Here is a 21436-nt window from a genome sequence, read left to right as displayed (position 1 = left end):
TTTAACAGTGTTCATTGTGCTGTAAAACATCTATAAATATATAAATCCGTTTTTCTTTTTTATTTAAATGCTGAAAAAATGGGACATTTTGTAAAAAGAGAAAAAGAAAAATGCGCTCGTGTTGTCATTTTCCGAGACCGGTAACGGTTTCTTTTTCCGGTTGAATGATCTGTGTAATTGACATTTTATTGTATTGATTTTGGGGTAGACACGATCATTTGATTGCTTCAAATTGCAATTTTGGGATATTGCGACTATCAAACAAAACATTGCACTGAACTGCCTCTTTCAACACTCTCAGCAATGCTGCATCCTCTTGTGGATTCAGAGTCTCCGCCTGGCCAGGCGTGGTCAGACTCTGCAGGAATTTAACCCACTGTGTCCTGCAGAGTTTTGCTTCCCTGACCTATCCTCTGCCAGCAGGCGATGTTAGGTTCCTAGTCGCAGTCTGTTACTAGTCCCCGGTCAAAATGTATTATTGTTCTAGCTCTCCTGTTACAGACCTGGCTAGTTTACTCGTTTGCTCTGATCTCTCTGCTCCTGACCTCTGCTATGCATTTTGAAGCTGTGCTGCCTGCCCTGACCTTGGACTTCCTGACTTTGTCTCTGTCTTTGCCCTCTGTGCCTTGTATTTTGCCTTTGAAGCGTTGGCCAGGTGCTGCCTAAGTGGCACCTGGTGACTACCCTAATGGCCAAAGTCTATCCTCACCATCAAGGCTCTAGAGAAGACCAGGTAGTCACTTAGTTATGCCTCTTCATGGTAAGCCCGGCCGCTGGCGCAGTGGGTGCACCCCCACCACCATCGCAATATTTATATTTTTTCCATTCTTTTTTTAGTCAGGGGACTTGAACCTGTGATGGCTTATACTAAATACTTCTACTACAGTTTTGTAGTATATAGTGAAAAATATGTTCTCTTCTGGAGTCCACCTACAGACGGAGCTTTCACCAAGATGGTGGTGACATGGGCCTTCAGCAGGTCCCTGGCTACCATAACCATCCATCAGCTCCCTGCGGTCACACTGCTGGAAGTGACCTTGCATCAGCGATTACGTCATTTGAATGCCGCTTTAAGGCATTTATAGCGGCATTTAACTGATTAAACGACAGCAATCATAGGTCATTCTGGCTGCTGTAGTTACAGGCAGATGTCAGCAATCCAGTAAAGCCGGCATTCACCTAGTATGGTGCAGGCTCAGCCCTTGAGCCCGCTCCATACACAAGGATCAGGCAGAAGGCATACTATTAAGTCTTATGCTGGGAAGGGGTTAAAAAACTATTTTTTCCTGACTGATTGTGGTTGTACCATACAGTATATGAATTACTTTATTTTTGACAATTTTTAAAAATGAAATATGTTTTTGACCCCTGTTTTAACCTACTTTAGCGTGACTATTGTAAATCATGGTTATCTTTGGAAGACCTGGCAAACATAGCCAGGTCTCCAGCTGCCATAGTAAAGCAGCATACCCCTGCAAAATGGCGATAAACCGGCAGACGAAGCCATGGTCACTATTGGCTATGGCATGTAACGAGTCAGAAAAAAACACCCAATCACTCCCTACTGCGATGTATGTTCCTTGTGTGAAAGAAGGGATGCCCCGGCATCAGGGTGGTCAACCATATAGAAATTTCTGGACAGTCCGTTAAAATAGGGCACTTTTTACCCAGTCCATAAAAAAATGTTTGAGATGTTCGTGATTTTTTTTGAGGCTGAAGATTCTTATGATTGCAATTATCACCACTTTACAGCTCAGTGTGTACAGAATGATCAGAATTCTGGGCTGCAGACATATCAGATGATTCATTATGGTTTTCCCATGTCAGTAAAATATTGGCTGTCCGTGATTTTTTGATATGCTGTCCAGAAAAAAAAAAGGCAAATTGCCATCCCCATCTGACACCAATATTCTTGAGGGAAACCAGCGGATGCCTTTTCAATTCCAAATAACAAGTTCATGCTGCTTTTGAATGTGGCACGTACCTGATGTGTATGGCCAGCAGAATATGCACGCTGACCTTCGATAGCTGTTGTCTCGTTCAGTTGACAGCTATTCCTACCGATCGCTCCTCCTCATGGACATAAATACTTGACTCCACCAAAGGTAAGCGTGATTGCAACATGAGGAGTGAAGTAAGCCCCTAATGGAATCCTGCTTTGAGCAGGGGGTTGGACCAGATGACGCAGGAGGTCCCCTCCAACTCTACCATTCTATGATTCTATGACATCCCATAAGCCAATAGAGTTTGTCAGAAGCAATCGGTGTCTCTTGTGTGATGGATCCGTAGCTGCTCGATTTCCATTTTACTGTTCTTACGACAGGAGGAAAATTGGACCTCATAAAGCAGCTTGACGTGTATCCGGACCCCCAGCTGCATCTAAATGGCAGATGTTCTGGAAAACGTTGACCTGCATCCTTTCTTGTGCTGGGGACAAGCCACTTGATTGACTCTTCAGATTGAAATAAACATACACAATAAGCCGAGCTCTTAGGTTCTACAAGATGCTGGAGAGACGTAGAAGGAGAGTGATGAGCAGAAGAAAACCAGCAGCGATTAGTGAGAAAACACAAAGAATCATCACCCAGAACTGAAAGGGAAACTCACCGTTACAGGATCCTCCCTCCCTTCCTTCATTCCTTTGTACTCTGTCGTTTCTCCTCTCTGAATATTTTGTCTCTACTGGTTGTGCACAACTTTCAGGTAAGACAGACCTTCATCAGGTCACCAACAGCTCAGGATTACATTAATTTGGTGATGGATCCAGTGGCCATTTCTTCCAGGAGCTGTTTTTCATTGCAATATCCCCAAGCCACATGTTCTTCATATTACTGTGAGCCGCCTGTGTGACCAAAACCTGCTCCCGTGGCTCCAGCGTCTCCTCTCCATCGAGCACATCGGGGACGTCATTGATCAGTGATTACACAGCAGCTGCCAGCAGCGGTTCTTGACACTTTGCCCAAGTGCATTCAGAAAGGAGAACCTTCCTCGGACGACCATTAATGACCTCAGTGACAGCAGCCGAGGCCGGACATGCTGGGATTTCTGCACGAGGTTCAGACTCCAGGCTGAAGAAATCCAGAGGTCTAGAAAATGTAGTTTCCATTTTTTTCACCATTTGTAGATCAGTGACGTCTCCATCCTGGGATTTCCATTGCTCCACCACTTCTTTTTTGGTGTTGCAGTTTTTATAAGGATGCTTTGTGTCCGGTGATTCTCATACTTACTTGGGGTATATTTCATATCTGTATTTATTCATCAGTGATTCTCTTATGTCATCCTGCTTCTTGCTGCGATCAGTGTTCCCTCCAAGCTGGGAAGTCTGGAAAGGAAAGAGTGGAAAAAACATAGTAATGGTAGGCTCAGAGAGTGCGACCAGTCACATGTAGTCAAAACTATGCTCCCACAGTGGCCATCTGAGGCTTAATTTTGCTTCACAGTCGTGTGGCCATTGGCCAAACTGTGACTGCACCACCACCATACCGCCTGTCCATACCATGACGAGGTCAATGAGCCCACTTGTATATATACCTGTCTACAGAGTGTGGTATTTTTTTTTTACTTTTTCATATATAGAGCACAACGCTATTAACGGTACGGGTAAGTGAGAGTGGTCTCTACCCTGCCATAAGTAGTTTTGTGATTGTCTAACAAGCATTACAGTCATTGGGCTTATTACGATTGGCCTTTGGGTTTTGCAATTCGGTTTTCAAATTGCTCATTAATAAATTATTGCAAAATTGAGTGAATGATTAATGAGCAATTTGAAAACCAAAGCGGCTACTGGTTACTGTGGTTTTGGCTGTGTGGTGACCATGGACCTTCTGCTTTATCCTAACAGAGCCCATAAACCTTAGATAATTTTTCTCTCGTCTCTGCTAGACACAGTTCAGCTCGACTAATCGTTCATGTGTTGTCCAAGAGAAGAGCAGATTAAGGCTAGGATCATTATAATGCAATGCTCCCTGGCATGGACATCAGAATCCCCAAAAACCGTTATTCCGATGGGAAACCCAACAAAACCACAATGAAGCCATCCATTGGAATGAAGCCGATGGAGTCACTGTCTGGCCTCCATTCTGGCAGTATCTGTCTTTTTCAGATGTGCATAATAACGTGGCATGTCTGGAAAAGACAAAGTCAAGTGATCCCGTTGGGGTTTTGTCAGGGTTTTATGGAAATTCCGACCAAAACCCCCATATAGTGCTTGTTGGAGAGCACTGTAATAATGTGAACCTCGCCTAAGCAACGACCAGACTCGCCTGCAGAAGAAGATCCTCATCCTCCCGTCTCAACATCAAGTGTTGTGGGAGTGTCGGGATGCCCCCATACACATCAGATAGCCTATCCCACTGATTTATGAGGTCTTTAATCTTATCCGTATTAGGTCCTATGGAGAGGACAGTGGCTGTGGGCTTTCACGCTTATTTTAGAACATTGTTTTGTATGGTAGCTAATAACACGTGTACATGTTTTATATACTGCAGCACTTTTGTGTTTTACATGCATGTTACAATTTTTTAGAGCATTACCACTGGAAAAACAAAAAAAAAGGACAACAGACAGAAAAATCACAGTTCATTTCTTTATGTGAGCAGCCAGGTAATCAGGAGTCTCCTCGGGCTTTACCGCATTAATGGTTGTAAGGCTGGGGTCAGCGCTCGGTGTGCGTATAGCTGAAATAGCACCACACCCTGGCTTCGGGGGCAGCGCTCTGCCATGATCTGCCAATACACCTGTATTGACTGTAGACACCACGTCTGGCTCAGCTTGTTACTGTCCATGCTCCATAGACTTCTATGGGCTGCATTCACTGAAGTAGAATGCATAGAAACCAATGGGAAGCTGAGCATGTGCAAGCGGAGCACAACTCAAACTGCAGCCAATATACACATTTGCGCATGTGCAACTCAAGGCCGAGTGCTGTCCGTGAAGGGAGAGTGTAGCGGGGACTCGGCTCTGTGGGATTATGATCAGGGCAGAATCCCAGCCTCGGAGGCGCTTACTGATAACGGACATAGGATAAATCGCTGAAGAGAGTAAATATTTCTAAAAGGCACTTAGAAGAAAAGTGTAAACTTTTTTTTATTATGAGAAAATTCAGAAAACAATTATTTTTTGTTCGAAGTGTAATAATATTTTTTCATTTTTCAGGGATTTCACTATCTGCTGAGGCTGAAGAATGAATATAATAACTCCAGGAGATGGTAAGGATCCTTCTTCTCTTCCACCTGTAATGTGGAATTGTCTGTTTCATCTTAGCCCAAGCTTCCTCGCTTCCTTGTAACCCAACCACTACCCTACACAGCGTTGTGGAAACTTTCCGCTACCTCCTTTAACATTTATTATGGAGGCAAAATCAAACTCCATAGTCAAGACGTCTGCCCCCTCGCCCCAAATCTCACAGGGTCTTCCAAGCCTGCCTTCCATCAGACGATGACTGGTCAGCCTAGTTGACCTTGGTGTCCTCCTATACCATAACTTTACCTGGGAACTTGTCATATGGCTCGTGTATCCCCTACAGATAAGTCCTGGCACACTCGCCATCACTAACCACAATCATTCTTCTCTTCGTCAAGTGCTATGATCCAACCTAACAAGCATTTAACTATTTCCCATCACATCATTGGCTGTTCACGTCCTAATGGACGTGCCACTTTCCTTTAGAATGTAAAAAGCTGGTGATTATGAGCCAGGAGATCATGGTCCCGGGGGGGGGTCTTGCTGTCTAACAACACTGATTCTGCTAACAAATATATAGCAGATGGGATTAAGCACTATCAGAGGATTGCAGAGGATCAATTAACTCCTTATGTGCCATGGTTAATAGCAACTGCTGCATGTAAGGAGTGTTAAGGCCCCGTCACACATAACGAGATCGCTAGCGAGATCGCTGATGAGTCACGGTTTGGTGACGCAATAGCGATCTCGCTAGCGATCTCATTATGTCTGACAGGTAGCAACGATCAGGCCCCTGCTGTGAGATCGCTGATCGTTACAAAGCTTCCTGGACCATTCCTGGGTCGTTGCTCTCCCGCTGGGCAGTGTGCATCGCTGTATTTGACACCTTGTCAACGACCTCGCTAGCGATTCAGAACTGAGACACGTAGGCGTGCATAAATTGGACTTTTCTGCGTTCATCGTCCCCGATTGGTGGTCGCTACTGCGTCCTTGTTTTTTCAGATCCCACCAGCGTTCTCCGGCTGTGACTCCACTTTGAACAAATTAGACATCTTTAGCGAAGTAGGTATTGTTTGGGGTCTTAAATGAGTTTCCATTTTTAATTCATTTATAGGACATCTACCAATTATCTGCTATCATTGCTCTTCAGGGAGGGAGGGCTTGGCTTCTATCTGTATATATATGCTTTTGCATGGGCAGATATTTTAGGGGTCTCGTGCACACACACCCACATAGCACGTTTTCTGACACGCTGTCGTGGCCAACCGCTTCAGAGTTTTTCATACGCCAATTAACATGAAGCTTAAATCAATAGACTCTGTTCTTTTGGCCTGTTGCACGCTTCAAAACTTTCTTCGTCGACGTGATGCAATTACGTACTGTCCGCCTGGCTTTGTGGACTCTGTGGACCGAGCCAATGGGGAAGTGGAGCTCGGTGAATAGCGTGCAAACGATCCTGCAATTGCAGGCCTTCAACCAGTGGGACATGGCAGAAACACCCATGATGCGAAGACCTGCTGCGACAACTGCTGCCAGTATGTTAACGGTCCTGGTGCCCCGTCACACATAATGAGATTGCTAACGAGATCGCTATTGAAGCCAAGCCCTCACTCCCTGAAGAGCAATGATAGCAGATAATTGGTAGATGTCCTATAAATGAATTAAAAATGGAAACTCATTTAAGACCCCAAACAATACCTACTTCGCTAAAGATGTCTAATTTGTTCAAAGTGGAGTCACAGCCGGAGAACGCTGGTGGGATCTGAAAAAACAAGGACGCAGTAGCGACCACCAATCGGGGACGATGAACGCAGAAAAGTCCAATTTATGCACCTCTACGTGTCTCAGTTCTGAATCGCTAGCGAGGTCGTTGACAAGGTGTCAAATACAGCGATGCACACTGCCCAGTGGGAGCGCAACGACCCAGGAATGGTCCAGGAAGCTTTGTAATGATCAGCGATCTCACAGCAGGGGCCTGATCGTTGCTACCTGTCAGACATAACGAGATCGCTAGCGAGATCGCTATTGCGTCACCAAAACGTGACTCATCAGCGATCTCGCTAGCGATCTCGTTATGTGTGACGGGGCCTTAACAGAAGGAGATTGATCCCTCTGTCACTCCATATGCTCCCTGCAGAGTGATTGTGCGGAGCCAATGGTTGCTTTGGCAACCGGAAGCCTAATAATGACGTTAAGGGTCTGCTATAGATCAAAGTCTAGACCGTGCTGAAAGCATGATCAGTATAATTGACAGGCTGGATAATGCACTATACTATATAGGTAGTGCAACGTATTATCAATGCAATTAAAGGATTATCACATGTTCAAGTTTCCTTGTGAGACTAAAAAGTATAATAAAAAAAAAAAAGGTTAAAGGGAACCTAACAGCTGATAAATGTTAAATACAAACACATGGGCCATGCACACAGTGAACAAGTCTGTAGGACAGTGTTCACACCACCAAAAGACTGAAACACACAAGGACACAGTAAAACAAACGTATAAAAATACTCTGTTGTAAAAAAGTGACAGTAAACAGCAAGTGCTAGTAAAAAGGTGATAAAAAACAGGGTATTTAGTTGACACGTTTTTTGCCAAAATTGTATACTAAGCCTCTCTACCAACGTCAAGGTAACCCAGATCAGAGCACTCCCTAACTGATGTATTTAAAAACTGATCATGTGTATGCTACCTCTGCAGCGTGTCCACATGGACATTACCTGTTAGATCTTCTCATATATGTACCATACACATGATCAGTTTTTAAATACATCAGATAGGGACTGCTCTGATCTGGGTTACCTTGACGTTGGTAGAGCGGCTTAGTATACAATTTTTGCAAAAAATGTGTCAACTAAATACCCTGTTTTTTATCACCTTTTTACTAGCACTTGCTGTTTACTGTTACTTTTTTACAACAGAGTATTTTTATACGTTTGTTTTACTGTGTCTTTGTGTGTTTCAGCTGATAAATGTTGCCTGATCCGCAAATTTTTGACATTCCTTACACAACAATTCTTTCTCCATACTTGTGGCAAGGCGCACGCCACCTTGCGCCTAACCTGATTTATTAGGAATCATGCACTTCTTCATGCATCAGGCGCCTCACACTCTGCCGCACCTCCTCATCAAGACTGCCATGAAAAACACTGGTCTTGATGAATCAGGGCCAATGTCTCCTAAGCACGCCAATACCCCATGTGTGGTCAGAAACTAGTGTTCAGGCAAATTGAAAAGCTCAGAAAAGAAGGAGAGACATTTTCGAGGGCAGATTTTTCTGGAATGGTTTGTGGGTGCCACATTACATTAGCAGAGGCCCTGAGGTGCCAGGACATCAGTAAACCTACATCCCAAAAAAGTGACCCCATTTACCAAACTACAACCCTCAATTAAGTCATCTAGGGTACAGAGAGCATGTTGACCTTACGGGTGCTGGCATATATTGCCCCCAGCTTGGTGCTTTTGGAGACCGCACCCCGTAAATTGTTAGGTGAGTTTTATCCACTACAGAAATACCAAACCGGTGGATGCTAACTGCAGTTTAGGCTCACTGCAGGGCTTGAAAGGGATGGGATCCATTTGGATTTGAGGGCGCAGATATCTCCATGTCACTTTTCCATAGCCTTTGTGCTACCAGTAACATTAAACCCCCTTTAAATCCATTTTTGTATTTCCATTGACTGATGATGGAAGTAAGTGAGTGGTGGCTTCTCTTTTGTGGGTTGAGTTGAACCTTTCATTGGTAACATTTTGGGGTACATATTCATTAGTTGAAAAAAAAACTCTGCCGGTGGAAATATTAGTCTATAAATGCTGCATCTACTGGAAGTAAGGGGCTCAGCTTACCTCAATTGTAGCAACGACTCTTGTATTAAGAAGGAATGCAAAAGTAAAAACACTATGCTTTTCAGACTCTTCCTTAGGTGTGCATATGCATAGTTGTCCTGTAGAATATTCCTGGCTGTGATTTTGTGAAGTCCCTCTCCTGGCAGAAGAATAGAAGATCCCTTTTTATACCCACATCTGTGGTTCAGATCATCATCCACAGGTCAGAGGTAGTGTTGAGCGAATTTGTTCGGCATTTCAAATTCGGGTTCGTGTTCGGGGTTCCGGCTTGTTGTACATCACTGGACACAGATGAAAGAAAGAAATTATGGACACATATAAAAACTATTATTATGGCGAAGTCAATAAGACTATTAACAAGAGGCAGAAGCAAACCACACAGCCATGGTTAACAGAAGAGACCCTAAAGATCATAATAGACAGACGAATGGCAATAGGAAAATGTAACAAGAAGGACGCAGACAAAATTAGTAAAAGACTAAAGAGGGCCATTCGAGCAGACAAAGAACTTTAATGCCAAAAGATATGTAAAGAGATAGAAAGCGAACATTTGAGGGACAAGACCAGGAAGGCATACCAAAAGATCAAAGAGATATGCATAAAGCTTCAAGCAAGAGTGGGCATGTTGAAAGATGCCAACGGGAATAAACAGTAAAGCGTCTGGATGTGACAATATTCCAATAGAGCTAATAAAGTTTTCTGAAGCATCAGTTGATGTCATCACTAGTGTTGAGCCACCCCCGTAGTGTTCGAGTTCGGTTCGGTTCGTCGAACACCCGTGTGTTCGCCGAACTGTTCGTCGAACTGTTCGTCGAACACCTTCGAAACACCGTTAAAACCAATGGCAGGCAAACAAAAACACATAGAAACACATAGAAAACACCTGCAAAGGTGTCCAAAAGCTGACAAACTGCTCAGAAGACACAACTAACACATGGAAAAGTGACAAGTACATATAGTCATGCGAAAAGAAAAGAGGTGGAGGAGTAAAAGGAGGGGGAGACACAGATATAGGCATGTCATGCCCTTCTAAAATCCAAAAAGTGAGAAGCCGACACGGCCAGTCCGCTCCTGCCCGTGCCACCTCCGTGTCGCCGGGTTTGTGCCAGAGCCGCGGTGAACCCTGACGGCCAGCCACCCTCTCCCAATACTGGTGCCTGTCCGCTGGTGGGTCGAGCGAGCCCCCCTGTGGTGGAGGCAGCTCTAAGCTTTTTAATTTAAATTGTCTCTCTAATTTGAATGAATACACTTTAAATCCATTTACAAGGATCTATTGGAGGGCAAGTCTCATGCCAGCAGCCATGGTAATTCCAGCTCCAGTAGCGTCCACTAAAGCTGCTGCAGTTAAAAAGCTTTTATAAGGATCGAGCTCGGCTGTCCACCGCAAGGCATCCTACTGCCAGTCCCAGCCCCTATGCCTTGAGGTGCCTCCTGATGCTCTTCACTAAGTATCCCATGGTCCCGAAGCATTTCCTTTGAAAAAATTAAGTGTCTAAACTACAGGTGGTGCAGCTTGCTTAACAGCCGGGATAATCCGCTTACTAGCAGACACTGCTACTAGGCACAAAGTATTTCCTGGGCTAGATGCAGTTAAAAATTTGTAATTAGATACTCTCGTTGGATGCTGAGAAAGCATTCCATAGAGTCTCCTGGCACGCCATATATGATTCTCTTAAAAAGCTTGGGGTAGGGGTCTAGGGGACCCTTTTATAGCCAAAATCACGGCCCTGTATCGCAATACGTCACCTAGACTGAAGATAAATGGAACTGTAGCACCCTGAGGGCTCGGTTGCTAAAGACGTATTGCACCTCACCCAGAGGTGTGATATCTCACTCTCAGGTAAGGATGGAGTGTGGATCAGGACCCGACACCTGCATGCATTACACCACATTGCCGTGGGGCAGGGCGACCAATATGCCCCTGAGATGGGCACGACAGTCCCTGTCCCTGGCTGGAGTGGGGGGAGGGAACACTGAGGAAGGGGAACCCTGTAGTGCAGGAGCAGGGAGGAAGCAGTTCCTGGGTGCATTGAGAAGGGAGTATAAAAGGTGGGCACCATCTTAGTTCAGTGCAGAGAAGTCTGATCAGAAGTGGCAGGGAGCAGGGGCTCTGCATGAGCTCTGCTCCGGAGGCGGGCCTAGTAACAGAGGCCCAGGCCTGGAAGAGGGAGAAGGAAGGAAGAGGAGCGGAGAAGGCTCCAGGAACGAGGAATGAAGGGATCCCAGGGGTGCGGACGGGCGAGTCGCCACCGCACGCCCGAATCCACCTGCGTGGAGGGGTCAGGCCAAAGGGGGAGACCGGTCCCCGAACTAGTGGAGGCAGGAAACGACCCTCAGCTAGAAACCGGAGGCTCTGACATTTTATGTGGCGCAGCCCCTCGCTACACCCGCTAGGAAGGCACCACATAGGGTCAGGGAAACTGGCGCCAAGTTTACCAAGAGGAGGCCCGAGGCAGCCGGACAGAAGTGTTGGTAAGAAAGGCCAGACAAAGGACACACAAAGGGGGTCCTGTGAAGTGCTCCAAAGTTATCTGGGAGTTGTCTGAGCCCCTCACCTGGTGAGCACAGTACGACGTGGGCAGCCGTTACCTGCAGACGTGGTCTGGATAATAAGAACTGTGAGTAAAGGCCCTGAACTGCATCACTGACTCCGTGTCGTTACTGCTGCTGCCCTGCACCATCACCCCCATCCTCCGCATACACTGCCCTGAGGCTATACTCCTCCCGTGGGGAGTTATGCTACGCTCTGCTGCACCCACAACACCAGCCTCAGCGGTCTGCCCTGTAGCGGCGGTTCACTCTGACCGCAATCCACGGGTGGCGTAGTCGGACATTTAAACATGAAAACCACATAAATAGTTCCGCCACTGGTTTGACCGCCCTGAGCCACGGAACTGGGTCGCCGCCACGAAGACTACAACCACCAGCATCCACCAAAAAGGGTCCGGCTCCGGGTGTCCCAAGGCCCAGGGGGTGCGTCAGAACATTTTCATCACCTTTCACAATCACCAATGGGACAAGGCAGTGATGTTCTCTGTCCCCTCTCTTATACATCCTAGTGACGGAGCACATGCTCTCATCAATTCGCCATAACCCCAATATTAGGTGGATTGAGGTGGGAGGCACCGAGTACAAGTGCTCTCTATTTGCTGATGATGTCCTAGTATATATCACTCAATCACATATATCCATCCATGCTGTTATGGCTGAAATAGATCACTTTGTTACATGGTAAAATTTTAAAATCAATGCAGCGAAGTCTGAGGCCCTCGATGTCTCCCTCCCCAAATCCATATAGGATTCCATCCAGTCCAACTTTCCCTTTGCCTGGCCCTCACAGGGTATCAAATACTTAGGAATTCCTATTCATAGAGACCTCTCCCATCTATGTTATCTTAATTTTGGGCCCTTTATTGAACAATTCCATACAGACCACGGTTGGCAAGTTGGAACTGTGAGATTCACTACGTGCACCACTGGTGTTTTGTGGAAAAGCACATGTACACCGCGTTCCAAATTATTATGCAAAAAGTGTTTAGGAGTGATAAGGGAAGAATTTGTTTGTTTGTCAGTTAAACTCATTGATGGTGATGTGTGTCAGGGCTCTTTATATCACTGTAAGCAATTGCAGACACCTGTGCTAATTAGTTTGGCAGGTGTGTCCAATGAAAGGCAAGACTACTTAAGAAGGCTCTCTCACATTATTAAGCAGCCTACATTTTCTGCCAAAATGGGAAAGAAAAAGGATGTGTCGGCTGCTGAGAAGCAACAAATTGTGGAGTGTTTAGGTCAAGGCATGACTACAATCAACATTGTGCGATGATCAGGATGAAGTGTCCTGGCAATCAAGAAGTATGTAGCTGATTCACAGTACACACGTGTGCGTGCTGATAAGGGCAAATTGAGGACTCTTTCCTACAGGCAATTACGTCAGGTTGAAAGAGCAGCGGCAAAAAAGCCTTGTCATAGCAGCAGACAAGTTTTTGAAGCTGCTTGTGCCTCCAATGTCCCCCGAACAACAAGATGCAGGGTCCTTCAGAGGTTTGCAGCTGTGCATGCGCCATCCTGTCGACCTCCTCTATCCACTTCACACAAGCAGAAACGGCTCCAGTGGGCCAAACATTACATGAAGACTGATTTCAAAACTGTTTTGTTCACGGATGAGTGCCGTGCAGCGCTCGATGGTCCAGATGGATGGAGTGGAGGATGGCTGGTTGATGGACACCCCACGCAAACACGGCTACAGCGCCAACAAGGAGGAGGTGGAGTAATGTTTTGGGCTGGAATCATGGGGAGAGAGATTGTCGGCCCCTTTAGGATCCCTGAAGGCGCTAAAGATGAACTCCATAATGTATGTGGATTTTCTCAAACAGCACTTCCTGCCATGGTTCAAGAAGAAGAACCGTGTATTTCACAGCAAGATCATTTTTCTGCATGATAATGCACCATCTCATGCTGCACATAAAACATCTGCATCTCTGGCTGATATGGGCATAAAAGGGGACAAACTTATGGTGTGACCCCCATGCTCCCCTGACCTCTACCCCATTCAGAACCTTTGGAGCATCATTAAAAGGAGTGTCTATGATGGCGGGAGGCAGTTCACATCTAAGCAACAGCTCTGGGAGGGTATTCTGTCCTCATGCAAAACAATTGAAGCAGAAACCATCCAAAACCTGACAAATTCAATGGACGAGAGAGTTCAGAAGCTCCTTTCGAACAAGGGGTCCTATGTGAAAATGTAACATCACCTAGAATAAAGTTTTGAGTTGAAAACTGTTTGATTTCAGTTTCTAACAACCTGCTAATGCTTATAATTTCAAAAATGACCATTTTTTTGGTCTTTATTAAAATGAAAAGGTTGATCGAAAAGTTTGGGGATCTAAGAGTGTGGCAACCCAGTAGTCATAATTACTTCGAATTCTGACAATATGAGGGTCATGCTGCAGGTAGTGCAGCAAGAAGGCACTTATGTGCCTTGCGCATCTCGGAGCCCCAAAATTATTTTCCGGGCTAGATGCAGCTAAAAATTATTTTTAATTTTAAATCTGGTGAAGCTTATTATAGATGGCCTAATAGAATCAGTGCTGCACACTGCTACAAAGCCCAAATTATTTTCCAGTCAAGATACAGATAAACATGATTAGTAATTTGAAAGCTTAAAACGGTTGGTAGGGTGATTTTAACCAATCATCAAGCTTTTACTCTCCCCAGGATGACACAGGGGTAGAAAAGTCGTTTCGGATCCATGATTTGTTCATCTTTATGAACGTGAGTCTGTCTACATTATCAGTGGAGAGCCGCGTGCGCTTATCTGTCAGCACACCACCAGCAGCGCTGAACACACGTTCAGACAGAACGCTGGCTGCGGGGCATGACAAGATCTCCAAGGCGTAAGTGGCTAGCTCCGGCCATTTATCCAGATTGGAAGCCCAAAAAGAGCAAGGGTCCAGTGACACAGTCGTGGCTTCAATGTTTACTTGGAGATACTCCTGTACCATCATCTCTAGGCGTTGACTATGTGTCAGACTTCTTGTCTCCTGTGGCCTTGCAAAGGATGGGCTAAAAAAGTGGTGAAATGATTCCGCAAAATTGATGTTACCAGCAGATACTGTGGTTCTGTTACGGTTTGAGTGCTGAACACTTGACGGTCCCACGGTTGGCAAGTTGGAACTGTGAGATTCACTACGTGCACCACTGGTATTTTGTGGAAAAGCACATGTAAGATTCTGCAACAGTCTCTGCTGATACTCCTGCATGCGTGCATCCCTTTCTATGGCAGGAATAATTTCTGCAAATTTACTTTTGTACCGGGGATCTAACAGTGTGGCAACCCAGTAGTCAGGATTATTTCTAATTCTCACAATTCGAGGGTCATGTTGCAGGTAGTGCAGCAAGAAGGCACTCATGTGTGTTGCGCATCCAGGAGCACCAAGTCCCTGTTGTGTTGGTGGCGAGGTAACAATCATGCTTCCTTCCTCTGTCCTCTCCCCCCAACCTCGCACAACAGAAATGTGATCAAGGTCTCCCTCATCTGATGAGTCTTCCATCAGTTCGTCCTCCACTTCTTCCTGGGCTCCTGCACCTTCCTCACTAGTTTGGCTGCTACCATGCGCCTGGTAAAACCATCTCCCCCACCCTCACATGCCTGCCGCCTTGGTGCTGCCGACCGTCTGGACCTTGCAGATGTTAGCCCTTCCGCATACAACTCCTCCTCCTCTACTTCCTCCACCTCCTCTTGTGCCACCACCTGACTCCGAATTCTGTTTAACATGTGCTCCAGCATGTAAATCACCGGAATAGTCATGCTGATAATGGCATCGTCAGCACTAAACATCTTCGTCGCCATTTCAAAACTGTGCAGAAGGGTGCATAGGTCCCTGATCTGAGACCACTCCTCCAGCGTGATTTGCCCCACCTCTGAATCTCGTTGGCCCAGGCTATACGTCAGAACGTATTGCACCAGGGCTTGTCGGTGCTGCCACAGTCGCTGCAACATGTGCAGAGTTGAATTCCACCGGGTAGGCACATCGCATTTTAGCCGGTGAAGTGGCAGGCCCAACGACTTCTGTAGAGATGTAAGTCGCTGAGCTGCGGGATGCGAACGGCGGAAGTGAGCACACAGCGACCGTGCCCTCTGCAGAAGGCCATCTAGTCTGGGATAGTGGGCTAAAAATTGCTGGACAACCAGGTTCAACACGTGAGCCATACAAGGCACGTGTGTGACATTGCCCCGGCGAAGGGCCGCACCCAGGTTTGCAGCATTGTCGCACACGGCCTTCCCTGGTTTCAGGTCCAGTGGAGACAACCATTCATGAAATTGGTTCTCCAGAGCTGACCACAACTCCTCAGCTGTGTGACTCACATTTCCCAGACATTTCAATGTAAAAACCGCCTGATGACGTTGAGCCCTACTGCCAGCATAGTAAGGAGGTGTGCAGGATCCCTTCTGCGCAGTTAGAAAGCTTGTGGCATGACCAGACAGGCTTTGGGTGCAGGTGGAAGACCGAGAGGAGGTTGAGGAGGCAGAAGCAGTGGAGGAACTTTGACATAAAGAGGATTGACGCACAACTCGTGGGGACGGCAAGACTTGGACAGCAGCCCCTTGTCCTGCTGTCACCATAGTTACCCAGTGCCCAGTCAGCGACATGTAACGCCCCTGTCCATGCCTACTCGTCCAAGTGTCTGTGGTGAAATGCACCCTGTCACACACAGAGTTTCTCAAAGAAGCGGTGATGTTGTGTGCGACATGCTGGTGGAGCGCAGGCACACCTTTCTTTGAGAAGTAGTGCCGACTGGGCATCTGGTACTGGGGCACTGCGACGGACATAAGGTCTCGAAAATCCTCTGTGTCCACCAGGCGGAAAGGCAGCATTTCTGTAGCCAAGAGCTTGCAGATGGTGAAATTCAACCTCTTAGCTTTCTCATGGCTAGGAGGAAATGGTCTTTTACTTGTCCACATCTGAGGGACCGAGGGCTGGCTATTGTGCTTAGACGGGGTTGATAAGGGTGTCCCCGGCAAACTGCTGGTCTGTGAGGAAGATGCAGGCGGACATGTTAGGTTGCCTTGATCCAAAGGTGGTGCTATCGATGTCGGACAGCGCTCAACACCAGCTGGTGTTACCACCTCCAAAGAAAATGATGACCTGCCAATCACGCTGGCTGTTGCGGGTAAAGAGGTGGCAGGTCTGCGCCCCAAAACAGGTGTGACTGCTGTCCCCCCAGTCACAGAGGATGAAGAGGCCGCGGATGCACAAGATATGGCAGACGGTGATTGGCCCGGCCGGCTAGGCCGCATTGTAGCACACTGAGCTTCCCACTGCAACTTATGCTTCATGTCCATGTGCCGGTTCATGCATGAAGTACTCAAACTATGTATTTTTTGGCCTCTACTTAGCTTTTGCTGACAAATGTTACAGATAACACGAGTTGGGTCATCTTTATCGATCTGAAAAAATGCCCAGGCTATGCAAGGCTTAGCACCCATGCGACCTGAAGAGCCACCACGACTTGTGGTGAGAGGCAGAGTTGTGTTTGAGGATGCAGTTGTTGACGTGTTTCCAGTACTACGTCTCTGTCCAGGAAGGCGCAACCTGACCTCGTCGTCACTAGCATCTTCCTCCACCTCCTCTGCTGACCTCATCTCTTGGCTGACTGTGGGTTGACAGTAAGTGGGATCTCCGACCTCATCATCATCACCCTGTGCGTTATCACACCCGTCGTCCTCAGAGCCAACCTGTTCCTGCCCTGACAAAAAACTAAAGTTGTCGCTCCAATCAGGTATTTGAGTCTTATCATCGTCTTCCTCATTGTCTCCACCAACAGGAGTTACAGTTTGGGAATGAGGGTCTACATTATGGTCAGAACCTTCTGCGTCTGGTCCTGGATCCGACTCATAAAGATTCTGGGCATCAGTGCAGATCATTTCCTCGTCTGGATTCACAGAAGCGCTGGAGTCGACCTCTGATTCCCAGGCTATAGTATGAGTAAACAGCTCTGCAGACTCAACCATCTGTTCTACCTCATACTCAGACGGGCAGCTGGAGATTTGGGAGCTGTGAGGAAGCAAGTGCGATTTGGGTGACACCTTTGAGGACTGGAGTATTTGTGATGTTGAAGTTGATGTGGAGGAGAGCCCACTTAAAGGAGCACTTGATATCCGTTGAAGCACCTGCTGTTTTTGTGCCTCATCTGGAATTTGTAGCGATTGGCGTGGCCGTAAGAAAGGGATCTTATCACATTGTCCGCTAAAAGAAGTAGACATTTTAGTTTGGCTGGAAGATGGTCTTTCTTCTGCAGATGTTACTGTTGCTTTAACACCTACCCCACGGACACAACCTTTTTTCCCCTTCCCAACACGCCTATTCCCCTTTCCACCAGCAGCAGGCCATTTTCCACTCATTTTGGTGGTTAACTAATTCACAACTCTGGAGTTGTTTGCACAAAAAAACAATGGATGGTAACCGAGCAGAGCTGAGTGGCCAAACTGTGGTATTAGGCCAAAACTATTGGCTGGGTTAGATGCAGAAAAAAATTATTTTGAATTTGCAACCTGATGGAGGTCAGTATAGATGGACTAATAGAGAAAGTCCCACACACTGCTAGAAGGCCAAATATTTTTTCAGAGCTAGATGCAGAAAAAAATTATTTTGAATTTGCAACCTGATGGAGGTCAGTATAGATGGACTAACACAAATAGTCCCACACACAGCTAGAAGCCCAATATTTTTTCAGAGGTACTGTAGATGCAGATAAAAATTATTTTTAATTTGCAACCTGATGGAGGTCAGTATAGATGGACTAATAGACCAAGTCCCACACACCGCTAGAAGCCCAACTATTTTTTCAGAGCTAGATGCAGAAAAAAATGATATTCAATTTGCAACCTGATGGAGGTCAGTATAGATGGACTAATAGACCAAGTCCCACACACCGCTAGAAGCCCAAATATTTTTTCAGAGCTAGATGCAGAAAAAAATTATATTCAGTTTGCAACCTGATGGAGGTCAGTATAGAAGGACTAATAGAATGATGCTATGCCCAAAAGATTTTACTTCACTAGGTGCAGTAAAAAAATTGGTATTCTATACACAGGTGTTATATCTTGCAACACAGATAGGCTACTCCACTGACTAACACACTCTGCAATAGGCCAAAAAGGATTAGCTTTGCTAGATTCAGCCAAATGCTGTGAAAAAAACTTGCACAGCACTGGCACAGACCTGCCTGGCAAAAACTGATAGGAACTCATGTAACCTAGTCCTGAAAAGGACTCCAATTACAATTAGTCTTTACTCCCACAACCTATCTATTTAAGAGCACAGACCTCCCTGATAAAAGTCGTAGGAAATGCTGTAACCTAGTCCTTAAAAGGACTGCAATCACAACTATTCCCTACTCCCAAGCTATCTGTATATTTGTGCGAAAATTGGCTTGAAATTAACAAGGTATAGCGCACACAGCAACAGCGGTGCCGTCTAACACGCAGCTGCAGCAGTGAGAAAATGGTGGCGACGGGGAAAATGGCTTGGTCTTATAGGGCAAGGACATGTGACATACACTGCCAATCACACATGCCCTTGCTTGTGTGAAAAAAAGCACTTCGCTCTGTGTGTGCGCTGCTGATAGGCTGACAGATTGCACCTCCCCACTGCAAATGCGGGAAAGAGAAAAAAAAATGGAGATCTTCATTGTTCCTGCAGAGATCCATCCCCTGCCCCTCCCCCCACCCCGCTGTACACTCAAACTGCGTATTAACATTAATTTTCATCATTACTGAGAAAAAATCCAGTTATGATTTTGGTGCACGAACAGTTATCGAACATAACCTCGAACAGCCGAATTTTTCTCAAATTGTTCGTGTTCGCCGACCGGCTCGAACACCGCCCAAAACAGCTCGAATTTGAGATTGGCGAACAGTTCGAGTAGAACAACGCTCATCTCTAGTCATCACACACCTGTGTCAATAGATATGGACAACAGATAAATGGCCCAAGGATGGGACAAGATCGGTGTTTATTCCTATTCCAAAGAAGGGAGATGATACCAAGTGTGGAAACTATCGGACTATTGCACTCATACCTCATGCCAGCAAAATATTACTGAAGATCCTACAAAGACGGCTGCAGCCTTACTTTGACAAAGAGCTGCTAAAGGAATAAGCAGGATTCAGAAAAGGCAGAGGAACAAGAGATGTAATTGTTAACATTAGATGAATAAAGGAAAAGGCCAAAGAATACAACAAGGAGATCTAGTTTTGCTTCATTGATTACAACTAAGTCTTGGGCTGTTGATCACCAGAAACTTTAGAATACCATGAAGCATATTGGTCTGCCGAACCATCCGATCAGCCTCATTAAGAACCTTTACATCGTCCAAGAAGCAACAGTCCAAATGGACCACGGTGACACGGCATGGTTCAAAGTAGAGCGAAGCGTCAGACAAGGCCGCGTCCTGTCACCATTTCTCTTCAATCTATATGCAGAAGTTATTTTCAGGAAGGCTGGACTTGCATTATACTTCATCCCTGTTCCACGCCCTGTGGGTTTCCAGTCCAACTCTCTTTGAACGTCTGTGCAGATCCAGTCCCTCAACAAAAGGCTTGACTTCTGATTTATATGGCATTTTACAAAGCCTTGTTGATGACCTCCTGATTAGGCATCCATACATGATTAAATGGGAGGGTTTCCTGGGAAGAGCTGTGGATGAGATGGAGTGGCGACTTGTTTGGTCAAGAGCAGCCATTACACCATCTTGTATTACTTACAAAGAAAATCAATATAAACTCTTACACTTTTGGTATTATACTCCAGAACACTTACATAAACTTGACCCATCTATTCCCTCAATATGCTGGCGATGTACTCTAACAAGGGGATCTGCCTTCCATATATTTTGGGATTGTCCCCTTATAACTACCTTTTGGACTTTTGGCAAACCTTTGGTCTGAACCTACCGTTAGAACCTCAGATTTTCTTACTAGCATCCCACTGGAGACAGACTCCCCCCAACCTTCTAGATCTATGTACTAGAATCAAAGACATTAGAAACTATGAATATCGCATTGCCTTGGACGAGAATAGGATTGAAAAATGTAATCTCATCTGGTCTCCTTGGGACAAGTTCTGGAAACCCCTGAACCTATGAAAAACCAGACGTTTAGATCTACTCAACTCTCTCTCCATTTCTACACCCCAACTCCCACGCCTGTTCCCTTACCCTCATGTCTAATGTTAGTTTTCTCTGTTTCCCCATGTCTTCGAAATATTCTAATACAAAATAATTAATTCAATCTTATTATTCACGAACTTTATAATCTAATAAATTTGTGTTATTATATGCTAGACAATTGATTCAAATTGTCTCCACTGAAACACCGTATATCCCACTATATATATTGTCTTTTTTTTCTGATTTTTTTTTTCTCTCTATTCTGTAAAATATGAAAATCTTGCAATAAAAAATTACAATGAAAAACAACAACTGTAAACTCTCCCCCCCCCTAGAATTTTGTTTTTGCCTTAAGGTGTCTCACTCAAACAGTAGGGTGACCTCATCGTACTTCCTTCACAGTAAAATTCCCCACAAACGACACCGAACAAAGGCCTTCCTTCCACATCATGCATCCCCATATAGTATGAGGCATCAAAGTGCCTGCCTTTTCCATAGTATGATCCCCCTCCATGCCACCCTAACTTGTAAAAAAATTACCCCTAATAAGCGGAGATGACGTACAGGTCTATTTGGTCTGTGCTGTGTGTAGCCTGGAATAGAAGGTACTATCAAGTGACAGCATAGAAGGCCCAGTCTGCATGGTGGAGCAGGGAGCTGGCTACTTCCTGCTGCATGGTGGAGCAGGGAGCTGGCTACTTCCTGCTGCATGGTGGAGCAGGGAGCTGGCTACTTCCTG

General features: G+C 45.8%; 1 pseudogene; it reads left to right on the top strand.

The window, feature by feature from the left end:
• LOC141266058 (NACHT, LRR and PYD domains-containing protein 3-like) overlaps window positions 1–21436 on the top strand; it is a 148818-nt pseudogene that overhangs the window by 49141 nt on the left and 78241 nt on the right.

Source organism: Phyllobates terribilis, unplaced genomic scaffold (genome assembly GCF_046119375.1).
Source record: "Phyllobates terribilis strain yellow unplaced genomic scaffold, ASM4611937v1 Scaffold_4__5_contigs__length_816908805, whole genome shotgun sequence".
Lineage (NCBI taxonomy): Eukaryota > Metazoa > Chordata > Amphibia > Anura > Dendrobatidae > Phyllobates > Phyllobates terribilis.
The sequence above is the reverse complement of the archived record's forward strand: the minus strand, read 5'-3'. Positions and strand labels throughout refer to the sequence as shown.